Genomic DNA, 13,829 nt, shown 5'->3' with positions numbered 1-13,829 from the left:
AATTGGCTTGTGTAACTTGTTAAAATGCATCTGAGGACGATTACCATTCCAGATAAAGGATTTAGGGAACTTCAGTGGGGAGAGTCTGTAGCAGGTAGTTGAATTTTGGAATACAATTCATTTAATAACATTAACCTTCCCAGTCATACATAAATGTAATGAAGCCCACCTGCCCACATCACTAGAAAAACTTTTTATTAAGGGGTCAAAATTAACTCTTAACTAAACCACATAAATTTGCTGGGGAAAAAATGCCCAAATACTTAATGCCCTGTTTGGGCCACTGGAAGGCACCTGGCTGGAAAGCTGTGACTGGGCAATACACTGTCGGAGCCAAAGCTTCGGATTTAGACCAACTGACTCTGTATCCTGAGAACTTAGGAAAGGAATTAATAATTCTGTGGAGGCAAGGCATAGATCTAGTAGGGTCGGAGACGAATAATAAAATATAATCTGCGTAAAGCAAAAGCTTATGCGCCATACCTCCCGCCACCACCCCTGGACAATTATCCTCCTTTCTTATCATGGCTGCTAATGGTTCCAGGGCAAGACAGAACAATAATGGGGAAAGAGGGCAACCCTGCCGGGTGCCCCTATCCAGAGTAAAATAATTTGAAATTAATCCATTTGTTTGTACTGCCGCTACCGGTTGTCTATAAAGTAACTTAATCCATCCAATAAAAGTATTCCCGAAGCTGTATATTTCCAAAATCTTAAAAAGATAATCCCATTCCACCATATCAAATGCCTTTTCGGCGTCAAGTGAGATGGCAGCGACTGGAGTCAGATCATTCACCACTGACCACATGATATTGATGAAACGCCTAATATTATCAGAAGAGCTATGGCCTCGAATAAACCCCACCTGATCTATGTGTATAAGAGAAGTCATAACTTAGTCAGTCGATTAGCCAAAATATTTGACAGTATTTTTATGTCTAGCTGGATCAGGGAAATTGAATGGTAACTCTTACACTTGCTTGGATCTTTGTCATTTTTAAGAACCAGACTGATCCAGGCTTGTGTCATGGTTGGCGGAAGCTTTCCATTCTTTAATGATTCTGTATAAACTTCTAACAAAAGTGGAGCCAGTTCTGTAGCATAAGATCTAAATAAATCAGCAGCAAAGCTGTCCGGCCCCGGAGCCTTGCCTGTGGGCAAGGCCTTAATTACTTCGCCATGCTCCTCCAAGGTTATCTCAGAATCGAGATAATTTATTTGCTCAGTTGTCAGTTTAGGGAGTTCTAATGGTTCCACAAAGTTCCTAATATCTTCATCAGTAGACGAAGACGTGGAACTATAAATGTCATGTTTAAATGTGTTTTTGTTTATGTTATGTGTTCATGTCATATGATTTCCTGTTCCCTCATGCAATCTTGTCATGTGATCCTGTCATGTGTTTCCCCTGTTCATATGTCTTGTTTTCATTGGTTCATTGTTTGAGTATCTTGTTAGCAGTCTTGTCTTTTCATTGGTTAAAGTTTATTAGTTTTGTTATCTTGTTTACAGTTCTGTCTCATCATTGGCTTTTGTTCATTAGTTCTGTATGTTGATTGGTTGACTGAGTCTATCAAAAGATTAAAGTCTCCTCCCAATATTATATCACGGGGGTGCCAGCGGCTTGCAGCATCCCTTCAAGATCTATAAAAAAGCCCTGATCATCAGCGTTAGGTGCGTAAATACTAGCCAAAAGCAACCTTTGCCCCTGAATTTCTGCTAAAACAATAATGACTCTTTCTAATTTATCTTTAATCTGTTTGAGACATTTGAATTGTAAATGCTTACTTATCAATGTAATGACTCCCCTGCTCTTACTTGAGCCACCACTAAAGAAAACATGTCCACCCCAAATCTTCCCAAATTTTTCAGCTTCCTGAGAGGAAAGATGCGTTTCTTGAAGAAACACTATATCATTTTTTCTTACGTTTAAGAAAAGAAATAACCTTCCTTCTTTTTATGGGGTGCCCCAACCCATTCACATTCCACGTGGAGAGAAACAATCCACTCATGTTACCATTTGACATATTAGAAAAAATAGATTGTGTGTCAAAAATAAAATTATATAGAACACATTCCATATTGGTGCAACAATCAACCCCTGAACTTCCCCCAGAACCAACTAAACAAACAGAAAAAAGAAAAATGTGCGCATTAACCCTGCACATGACAGCGCCAATTGGCGTCCATCCTTCTAAACTTAAACAGTCCATGTACGCCTACGAGAGTCCCAGCGACAACTTTGCCATCAAATTGCTCAAGTCCGGTGCGTCTATACAAATTTTGTCAGACAGAATTACACAGCAAAAAATAGTCTATAAAACAAACTCGAGCCCATAAGTGGAATAAACACACACACAAAAAAACATGTAGATTCATCCACTTAACTGTCTCGAAGGTGTGTGCCTCCACAAAACAAGCTCCAGCTGCTAGCGGAACCAGCACAAAAAAAACGGTTCAGTTCTTCGGGCAGTCAAACTCACTCCAATGCCCTGCAAGAAATATTCCACAAAACCAACTCCAGCCAACAGGAGGCATAAGCACCCAAAACGAGCAGTTCATCCACAAGATGTCCCGAAGAAATGATACTACACAAAACATACTCCAGCTGCTAGGCAGAACCAGCACAAAACAAAATGAAAAAGGCACCCAGCTTCCTTGAACAGTCGAGAGTATGTTTAATGAGACAGGTCCACTAGGCGGCCACATGAAAATCACCAAATGGCTTACTCACTCCAATGTCTTTATGAAAGACAATGCTTGCTGTGGGCATGTAAATACTTTGCGGCCATCCTTAGTATCTATTCTCAGTCTGGCCGGAAACATCAGTGCAAAAGCGATTTTCCACTGATGTAAGAGTTTCTTGCATTCCTTGAATCGATCACGTTTCTCTCTTGTCGAATTTGAAAAGTCTGGGAACAAGAAAATGCTGTGGTTTTTTCCAAGAAACCTTTCCTTTGCTCCTCGCCTCGCATAACACGAGATCTTTATCGGATGATCTAAAAAATTTGGCCAGAATTGATCAGGGCCTGAGGTCGCTCAATTACCAGCTTATGGCCTGTTATGCCAAGCAGACTCAGGAAGAGCTTGTTTAGGAACTTCACCATATCTCGACCTTCTTCATGTTCGGGAATTCCAACAATTCGAACGTTGTTTCGCCGGCTACAATTCTCAAGATCTTCCAATTTTTCAAAAATGCATTCCAAGTCTGCCTTGGTCAATAGCGGGTTAGCAGCTAATTATATATATGTTCCATGTACATTTATGCTCCAAGATGGCACCGAGTATGGGTACTGTGCTGCGAGCTCTGACCTAATATTGCAATATTTTGTTTGTTTTGTCTACAATTCTTATGTTTTTTGTCTTGGATGTTGTCTGCCATTTGTCTAAGATAGACAAACACTTTTGGACATTGGTTCCGCAATAGCACAATGAAAACTGGACTTTGAATACCTCAATGCCGACCCGCTGTTTACAAACACAACAGCGGAGACCTTTGTCTGGGCAGCCCGGCCACGGAAAGGCAGCCGGAAAAGGGGAAGGAGAGCCGACGTTCTCGTCAGACTAAGATGTCGCGCAAATCGACCCCCGCTACCCAGCATTCTACTGGAAAATTTTCAGTTTCTGGACAACAAGCTCTGCGAGCTGAGAGCGTGGATTTCTTTCCAACGAGAGATGAGGGACTGCTGGATTACCTGCCTTACAGAAACTTGGATGTCTGCAGAGATTCCAGACTCAGCCATTGAATCCATAGGGTTCTCTGTGCACTGAGCGGACAGAGTGAAAGACCTCTCAGGTAAAAGCAGAGGTGGTGGTGTATGTTTTAAGATCAACAAATCCTGGTGTGATCAGAGGAACGTACATTCTATCAAGTCTTTGATAGAATGATCTCCTGATCTGGAATTGCTTCTGTGTCGGCCATTCTGGCTACCGAGGGAATTCACAGTGGTCATTATCACAGCTGTGTACATCCCGCCACAAGCTGACACAGACCGGGCACTCAAGGAACAGTATGGGAGTATAAGCAAGCAGGAAACTGCGCACCCTGAGGCTGCATTCATTGTGACTGGGGACTTTAACAAAGCCAACTTCAAGTCAATAGCACCGAAATACTACCAACACATCAGTTTCAACACACGAGGGGACCGGGTTTTGGATAATTGCTACTCTCCCTTCCGGGATGGCTACAAATCCCTCCCCGGCCCACCATTTGGCAAATCGGACCACTTTCCTGCTTACAGGCAGAAACTGAAACAGGAAGCACCCGCCCTCAGAACGATCCAGTGCTGGTTGGACAAATCGAATTCTATGCTACAAGACTGTTTTGATCACGTGGACTGGGAGATGTTCCAGTCCGCCCCTGATGACGACATCGAGGTCTATGCTGATACCATAATGCGTTTCATCAGGAAGTGCATAGATGATGTAGTGCCGACCAAAACAATACGGATCTACCCTAACCAGAAACCATGGATTAATAGTGATGTCCATGCGGCACTTAATGTGTGGACCTCCGCTTTTAATTCGCGGAGCGCGGAGGAGCACAAACAAGTAAGTTGTGCCCTTCGCAAAACTATCAGAGCAGCCAAACGCCAGTACAGGGACAAGATTGAAGGACAGTTCAACACCACCGACTCTAGAAGCACATGGCAGGGAATCAAAATTCATCACAGACTTCAAAGGGAATAGAAACTCCGCCGTGAACACTCCTGCCTCTCTCCCGGATGAGCTTAATACTTTTTATGCTCGTTTCGAGGGAAACATGGCTGAAGCTACAGAGGTTAGTTCACTCTCCGTCTCTGTAGCGGATGTAACCCGATCCTTCTGATGGGTAAATATCCGTAAAGCTGCAGGTCCAGAAGGCATTCCGGGCTGCATCATCAGAGCATGCACGAACCAACTGGCTGGTGTTTCTATGGACATTTTCAACCTTTTCCTCTCCTTGTCTGTGGTCCCCACATGCTTCTGTACCAAAGCAATCCAAAATCACTTGCTTAAATTACTGTCGTCCTGTTGCTCTGACCCCCATCATCAGCAAATGCTTTGAGAGGCTAATCAGAGATTACATCTGCTCTGTGCTGCCTGCCTCACTGGACTCACTGCAGTTTGCATACCGCAACAACCGCTCCACTGATGATGCCATTGCATCTACACTACACACTGCTCTCTTCCACCTGGAAAAAAGGAACACATATGTGAGAATGCTGTTTGTAGACTAAAGCTCAGCATTCAACACCATAGTGCCCTCCAAGCTTGGTGTGAATCTCCGGGCTCTGGGCTCAAACAGCTCGCTGTGCAGCTGGATCCTGGACTTCCTGTCAAGCAGACGCCAAGTGGTTAGAATGGGCAGCAACATCTCCTCATCACTGACCCTCAACACTGGAGCCTCGAAGGGCTGTGTTCTCAGCCCACTCCTGTATTCCCTGTACACACATGACTGTGTGGCAACACACAGCTCCAATGCCATCATTAAGTTTGCTGATGATACGACAGTGGTAGGTCTGATCACTGACAATGATGAAACAGCCTACAGAGAGGAGGTGCACACTCTGACACACTGGTGTCAGGAGCACAACCTCTCCCTCAACGTCAGTAAGACCAAGGAGCTTGTGGTGGACTTCAGGAGAAAAGACAGAGAACACAGCCCCATCACCATCAATGGAGCACCGGTGGAGAGAGTCAGCAGCTTCAAGTTCCTTGGTGTCCACATCACTGAGGAACCCACATGGTCCATCCACACTGAGGCCATTGTAATGAAGGCTCGTCAGCACCTCTTCTTCCTGAAACGGCTGATAAATACAGTGTATTTTTATTGTATACAGTCTTCTTATTTTGTGTATATTGTATATTATTATTATTATTTTTTTTTGTGTACAGTCTTCTTATTTTGTGTATATTGTATATTATTAGGTGTATATTGTATATTGTGTTGTGTAACAAGATGTGTAAACTGTGCTATGTGTAATCAGATGTTTATTGTAATTGTCATACGGCTATGTTGCTTGGAACTGCACCCAAGACTTTCACCCACTGTTGCATTTGTGTATATGGTTGAGTGACAATAAAGGGATTTGATTTGATTTGATTTGATTTAACTCCCTCTCCGATGACTCCAGATAATCGATCCGTCTCTTGATGTCCGACAATCTTGTAACCAACTCAGAGAATTTTCGTCTCCATCGCAGTAATCGATCGACGTATTACAGCAAGAGCCTCCAAGTCTGCAACGACTTTCGTCAGCATTGCCAACACATTCATCAATTCACGCTGGATTTCTTTCAGTTCACCGTCCGAATTGAGTCCGGGGCTTCAGGCCTGTTGCTCCGGGGAATCAGCCTGAGCACTTAAATGTCTATTAATATCTCCAGAGCCCCATGACTTTGAATTTTTTGACATATTGTCTTCGTAGAACAGTTAAGAATCAGGGTGTATCGAATCTCACCAGTTTATGACACAAATAGTAATAAAATTAGCAAAGTGCGCAAAGCTCACAGATCACACGTCCGAACCTCGCATGGCTCGCGTGACTTCGAGACTTTAATCTTTTGATGGACTCCTTGATCATAGTGAAGCAAAAGTGTGCAAGCCCCCTAGAGCAACACTGACACTTCAAAGGATATTTAAAAATCTTGGTCTTACAGATATTTGGAGACTTTTGAACCCATCTGGTAGGGACTATACATTTTTTTCATCAGCCATAAGATTTACCCTAGAATATATATATATTTTTATTATATCTAGTCCCTCATTTCATCTGTTGTTGATTGCTCAATTGGAAACATTTTTGTCTCAGATCATGCCCTGGTGTGTTTAGAGGTGTTACCACATACGGAGAAAAAGAAATCATATAGTTGGCGTTTTAATGTATCCCTTTTGCAAAATCCTGAATTCCAACAAATGCTAAAGACTGAAATCAATGTCTAAATGGAGACCAATTGGTCCTCAGTATCCTCTTTGGACGTGGCTTGGGAGGCATTTAAGGCGGTTCTTAGGGGCCGGATCATACAGTATGCCTCATACACCAAAAAATGCAAAGCACAAGAACTCGTGAAATTGGAAGGGAATATTAAAAGTGCCGAGGCAGAGCTGAAGCGCTGAATGTCGCCTGAAGGCCTCAGAGAATTTACCTGACTGAAATACAGATATAATGCTATTTTGTCATGGAAGGTGGAGTTTTGGCTATTCAGGGCAAGACAGTCATACTTTGAGTCAGGGGACAAGGCAGGAAAATGTTTGGCTAGATATATAAAGCAGAGAGAGTCTTTTTCTACCATTCCCTCTGTGAAATCTGTGCGTGGTGAAATATTTACCTCGGCCATTGATATTAATAATGCTTTTAAAGAATTCTACTTTGATCTCTATAGTTCCATGCCTTCTTCTACTGATGAAGATATTAGGAACTTTGTGGAACCATTAGATCTTCCTAAACTGATGACTGAGCAAAAAATTCTCTTGATTCTGAGATAACCTTGGAGGAGCTTGATGAGGTAATTAAGGCCTTGCCTACAGGCAAGATTTCGGGGCCTGATGGCTTTTCCTCTGAGTTTTTCAAATCTTATGCTACAGAACTGGCTCCACTTTTGTTAGAAGTTTATACAGAATCATTAAAGAATGGAAAGCTTCCGCCAACCATGACACAAGCCTGGATCAGTCTGGTTCTTAAAAAGGACAAAGATCCAAGCGATCTTTGTGTAAAAGTTACCGTCCAATTTCCATGATCCAGTTCGATGTAAAAATTTTGTCAAAAATTCTGGCTAATCGATTAAGTAAAGTTATGACATCACTTATACATATAGATCAGGTGGGGTTTATTCGAGGCCGTAGCTCTTCTGATAATATTAGGCGTCTCATCAATATCATATGGTCAGTAGCGAATGATCAATCTCTGGTCGCTGCCGTCTCACTTGACGCCGAAAAGGCGTTTGATATGGTAGAATGGGATTATCTTTTTAAGATTTTGGAAATGTATGGGTTCGGGAGAACATTTATTGGTTGGATTAAGTTACTTTATAGACACCCTGTAGCAGCGGTACAAACAAACAGATTAATTTCAGATTATTTTACTCTGGATAGGGGCACCCGGCAGGGTTGCCCTCTTTCCCGATTATTGTTCTGTCTTGCCCTGGAACCATTAGCAGCCACGATAAGAAAGGAGGATGATTTTCCAGGGGTGATTGCGGGAGGTGTGGCGCATAAACTTCTGCTTTACGCAGATGATATTTTATTATTCGTCTCCAACCCTACTAGATCTATGTCTTGCCTCCACAGAATTATTAACTCCTTTTCCAAGTTCTCAGGATACAAAGTCAATTGGTCTAAATCCGAAGCTTTGGCTTTGACAGCGTACTGTCCAGTAATGGCCTTCCAGCCGGGTGTCTTCCAGTGGCCCAAACAGGGAATTAAGTGTTTGGGAATTTTATTCCCAGCAAATTTGTCTGATTTAGTCAGAGTTAATTTTGATCCCTTAATAAAAAGGTTTTCAAATGATGTGGACAGGTGGGCTTCATTACATTTATCAATGATTGGGAAGGTTAATGTTATTAAAATGAACTGTATTCCAAAATTCAACTACCTGCTACAGTCTTTCCCTGTTGATGTCCCCCTCTCTTATTTCAAGCAATTTGATAGCATAGCCAAGTCCTTCATTTGGAATGGTAAGCGTCCCAAGTTAAATTTCATTAAGTTACATAGGCCGACTGACAAAGGTGGGTTAGGCCTACCCAATATTTTGTTTTATTATTATGCATTTGGTCTTAGACATTTGGCTCATTGGTCGCTTCCACCTGAGAGAGCCCCTCCCTGGTTTTGTATTGAAAAGGAAGTTTTTGCCCCTATCTCGCCACTGCAAAGCCTTTTGATTAAACTAGCTGGAGAGGTTAAGTCGCCACCGTTATTTTGCATTTGCACTCGATATGGACAAAAGTGTCCAGAGTGTTTAATTTTGATATTTATTTAAATGTAGCCTCAAACATATGGCTGAACCCTAAACTATGTATTAATAAGTCTCCTTTCTGTTGGTCAGACTGGATTGTGAGGGAGGTTACTACACTCGGTGACCTATATGAGAGTGGACTATTGAGATCTTTTGAAAATTTGGTTCAACATTTTGGAATTCCCAGATCTATATTCTATAGGTATTTACAGCTGCGCCACCTGCTCTGTACTGTTTTTGGGAGTAGCATACACCCCCATAAATTTTCAGATACTCTGGGAGTGGTGATTACTGCTTTTGGAAAAGGTCATGAGGCATCAGTGTATTACTCCCTGCTAATTCAGAGTCTGGGGGACAGAACTTCAATTTCTCTCAAGAGATTATGGGAGAAAGATTTAAACTTGGTATTGGAGGAAGGAGTGTGGGATAGGATAAAAAAAAACCTGCATCTAGAGAAGCAAGGGTTTGCCTTATGCAATTCAAGATATTACATAGATTCTATTGGACCCCCTCTTGTATATGCTTGGTCTTAAAGACATACCCACCTGCTGGCGATACCAATCGGAAGATGGAGACACAACCCAGGTGTAGAGCTGAGGAGGGCAGGGTCGGGCTGGAATGACACACGCCCAGTCCCCAATCAGCCTGATGGGGCGCGCAAGGGATAAAGGCGGCCAGGACGACAGTTCGAGAGAGAGAGAATTACAGGCAGCTGTACTGTGTGTGTTTATGGTTGTGTGTTTTTAAGTTGTTCATTAAATTATTATTTAAATTCTCAAGCCGGTTCTCACCTCCTCCTTTTCCCTCGAACCCCCTTACACCAGGTTTTTTGAGGGTGTGGTAATATCCAAGAATTTTGGTTGAAGGTTCAGAGTGTCATATGTGATGTTTTGGGCACTCGAAAATTCATTTTGCCCCAGACTCTGTATTCTGGGTGATGGGGCAGTCATAAATTTGGGGGACAAACACATAAAAAATTAGGTCCTGACCAGTATTATGATTGGCAGGCAGATTATTTTAAGGAAATGGAAGCCAGAGGGGGCTCCCTCATTTCCGGAGTGGTGTGCGGAGATGGGGAGGGTGGCGGCTTTTGAGGAGATGTCGAGCAGAGGGCTGGGGGTTTGAGATTTCTTTGCTTGGAAGTGGGGCAGGTATTTGGTGTTTTTAGGGGACTCTCGGGGAGGGACTGTGGAGAGAGAGGTTTAGTTTTAATTATATATGATTATTACATATTGTTTTGGGGGGGGGGGGGTTCTTTTTTGTGTGTGTATTCTATTTGTGACTACAGGGGTGTTTGTTGGGGGTCAGGGTGGGGTTGGTGATTGGGGAGGGGTAATAGTGGGGGTTAAATGTTGACTCAATGTATATATGTTGTGTTTATTCTTTGCTATATGTTTGAGTCAATAAAAAATGTTAATTGAAGAAGATGTTCGGGGGGAAGGGTTTAATTTTGTATAATCTGATTCCGCATTTTCTGTTATGTTATTGGAATCAATAAAAACTGTTAATAATAATAAAAAAAAAGAATAACAATTACAAAATTGTTGAATACAATATAATTACTGCCAAATATCTGTATAAAAGTGGTGTTTTGAATCTTTTTTACCAGTTTCCTACACATTTAATCAATGTTGCTTTTTTGTGCATGACTAAAGATTTGTTGTCAAAAACTTCATATAACTAGGTTGGACAACTTTTATGTTGCATTAAATACTTGTAAACTCTGAAAAAAAAGAAAGAAAAAAAAAGCGATTCATCTCTCATCCTAGAAGCCTTCTACTTCTGTCGCCATCGAAATACACGAGCCAGTGGACACAGTCTTTGCAAGCTTAGAAGACTCTCCGCTCCCCTGCAGTGTTCTGGTGGACATTCTACACCTAGCTGATTGATGCTTGATATTATGTCTCTCACTGCATCTGGTGAGTGGTCAATGGAGGACGTTGCCGCCCCTTCCCCCAGTGAGGGTGAGGAGCCTGCATGCGCCACTGACAAGGGGATGCTTTGCATCCTTTCGAGGGCGGTCTAAGAGCTTGGTCTCGAGTGGTCTCCTCAAATGGAAACTGAAAAATCTCGCCTTGATGAATGGTTCCTGCAGTCCGGATTTCGTTCTGCAGATCTGCCTCATTCTTCCCGGAAGTTCATAACGAACGTACAAAATCCTGGCATGCACCCTATTCAGCTCGCTTGCACAGCGATTCCACTCTCCTCACTAAAGTGGACCATGGGGAAGAGAAAGGTTATGCCCCTGTGGAAGAGACAGTAGCGGCACATCTCTGACCGGTGAGTAGCAGGGTGTGTAAATCATGCCCCGTTCATACTTCCAAGCAGTGTCGACTGATGTCCGCACTGGCTGGATAAGCATACTCAACGGTGAACCAAGCTGGTTCAGCACGCCACACGATGGCGGTGCTCCAGGTTTTCCAAGCTAAGCTCCTCAAGAAAATGGACGAGCAAGGCTACGATCCAGAGACATTCAAAGAGCTCTGCACCACTACGGATGTCAATACACAGGCCACTGGCAGGTCACATCTTGCTGACCCTTACGGAAATGCGTGATGTGGAAAAAGCCTCTCTCTTTGATGCTCCGGTGTCTCCAGCTAGTGTTTTCGGCAGCTCTGTGGATAGATTTACTGAGTGCTATGTCACGACTCAGCAACACTCGCAGGCTATGAGACATTTTATGCCAAAACGGAGCAGTGCTTCATCGGAGCAGTACTTCATCACAACTGTCTTGAGCCAGCGCCTGGCTAAAAACCCCACGCCTGCTGCCTCAGCGCCACCAAAAGTCGCCACCAAAAGTCACCACCGAGCAGCCGGTAAAGCAGTGCCAGCCATGGCCCAAATGAAGGCAGCCGCCTCAGCGTGAGCGCCGCACCAATGGGAACCCCCCCCGCGCAACAAAAGCACTCCTGATGGGCAAAGCCCTATGAAGCGGAATGCAGAGCTTGCCATTCCTTCTGGACCTGTCCCAAAGAAGGCTCGATTGGAGACAAACAATGCTGTTCCACTCTTCCCCACTACTGTTTGTCAGGAAAGGAATATTGTTGTTCAGAATTTTGTTTCTGTGTCTCACATTCAATCACATGCAGTAAAGAATGCAAAAAAGAGTACAGCGCTCGTTGCACACGCACGAGACGCTCACACTTGTTCAGTTAAGAGCTCTTTTCCACTTCAAAGCCCAAATATTATGCACAACCGCTTCCCAATGGTGAGCTGCGCATTATATCATACAATGAACAAACCAAACTGCCCATTGTCCCGTTACGTGGATGCATGGTGAGCCCTTGCAGGCATTCCAACTGGGTGCTAAAAACGATCGTACATGGTTATATGATACAATTTGCAAATAAATAAATAAATAAAAATAACGAAACAGAAATAAATGACACTCTGTCTGCAAGGAGTTGTAGCACCCCCTGATGTCATAGATGTAGCCAGAGTTTGTTTCACTGTGTTGAGCAAAAACACCTGCAGAGTGGCCCACTCTGGGAACGTTTACACGAAAACGTTGTACAAAAAACGGAAACGTTTTTCCTTTGCGTTTTTGAAAAGTTTTGCATAAAGACGACAACGTTGTTGAAACGATCCCCGTTCACATGGATCCGTGAAAACGACAAAAAATGCTGTATTATGCATGCCAGGCCAGTAGTTGGCGATGTCACTTTGTAAAGAAACACTACGCGCCTGCGCACATAAGCATTCTTCCACAGAGCGGTGAATACAAACAATGAACATGGCGAAAGCATCGAGCAATTTTGTCTCTGATATATGGATATCTTTGGAGAGAGAGTTCTTGTGTACACTGGATCTAACATGCATTTTCACTGCCTCATGTTTTCATATTCTAAGCATATCACTGAATACTGTACATGGCATCACATCTCTGTTTATAGGCTATATACATAAGCGGTGGGTGAATGAATTGCAGGGTGACGGTACATCAAATAAAATTAAGTAAATAAATAAATAACATTTAAAATACAAATAAATTTTTCCCATCTGAATCCATACATTAATTTCAAGATTTTCAAATTGCAGGTTCTGCCAACTGTACAATGTTCACACTCCATACAAAACACTCCAAATGAATAAATTGTTGATTATTGTTATTTGCAGAGACACCAGTATTCATATTGATAATTATACATCTCAGATTGGTGCCTATCAATCCATCATTCTTTATATAACATGTAATACGCACGTGCATGACGGCATCGTTTTCAAAAACTTGCACTTTGAAACCCATTTTCAAATGTTTGCGTTTTCAGGCCCGAAAACGCTGTTGTCGTGTAAACGAACAGCCAAAACGCATAAAAAGTTTTCCGTTTTTAGTTGAAAACGTTGTCGTTTAAACAGCCCCTCAGTCAACCAGTACACTTGAATGTTACTACGGAAACTGCTGTTTAACATCGATTATGAGGTGGCTGGCACGACGAACGCAAAGACAGGTATGTAGCCAATGTACTAGAAACTGCAAGGCAGTTTCACAATACAGGGGACCTGACAATTCGTAAAATCGCATGCAGCTTTTGTGCAGCCAAGATGGTGCTCGCATCTTGGTTTCATAGTGATTAAGAACTTCATTAAGTCAAGTCACCCACATCATGTTTCTCACAGTTTATTAAAACAATCAGAAAAATATTATTAATATTGGGCTATTAAGTCTTTATCTCTTGTGGTGCACGCAGTGTAGTCAACTTAAACTGGTTCTTGACTAATTAACTGTAACTTTTTAAATAGTCGGGAGAAAAATAGTTATTGCTAAAGCAGACTGCAACTCTGAAAAACAGATAAACAGCACCTATTTATTGTTTTTCTATTTTAAAAGCATTGACGAGCTGCTTAAAATATGTTCTTTTACAGTTTTTTCCACTATAAAATGCACAATGAAATATTAAGT

Source organism: Myxocyprinus asiaticus, chromosome 48 (assembly GCF_019703515.2).
Source record: "Myxocyprinus asiaticus isolate MX2 ecotype Aquarium Trade chromosome 48, UBuf_Myxa_2, whole genome shotgun sequence".
NCBI classification, from domain to species: Eukaryota; Metazoa; Chordata; class Actinopteri; order Cypriniformes; family Catostomidae; genus Myxocyprinus; species Myxocyprinus asiaticus.
Note: the sequence above shows the minus strand (reverse complement) of the source record.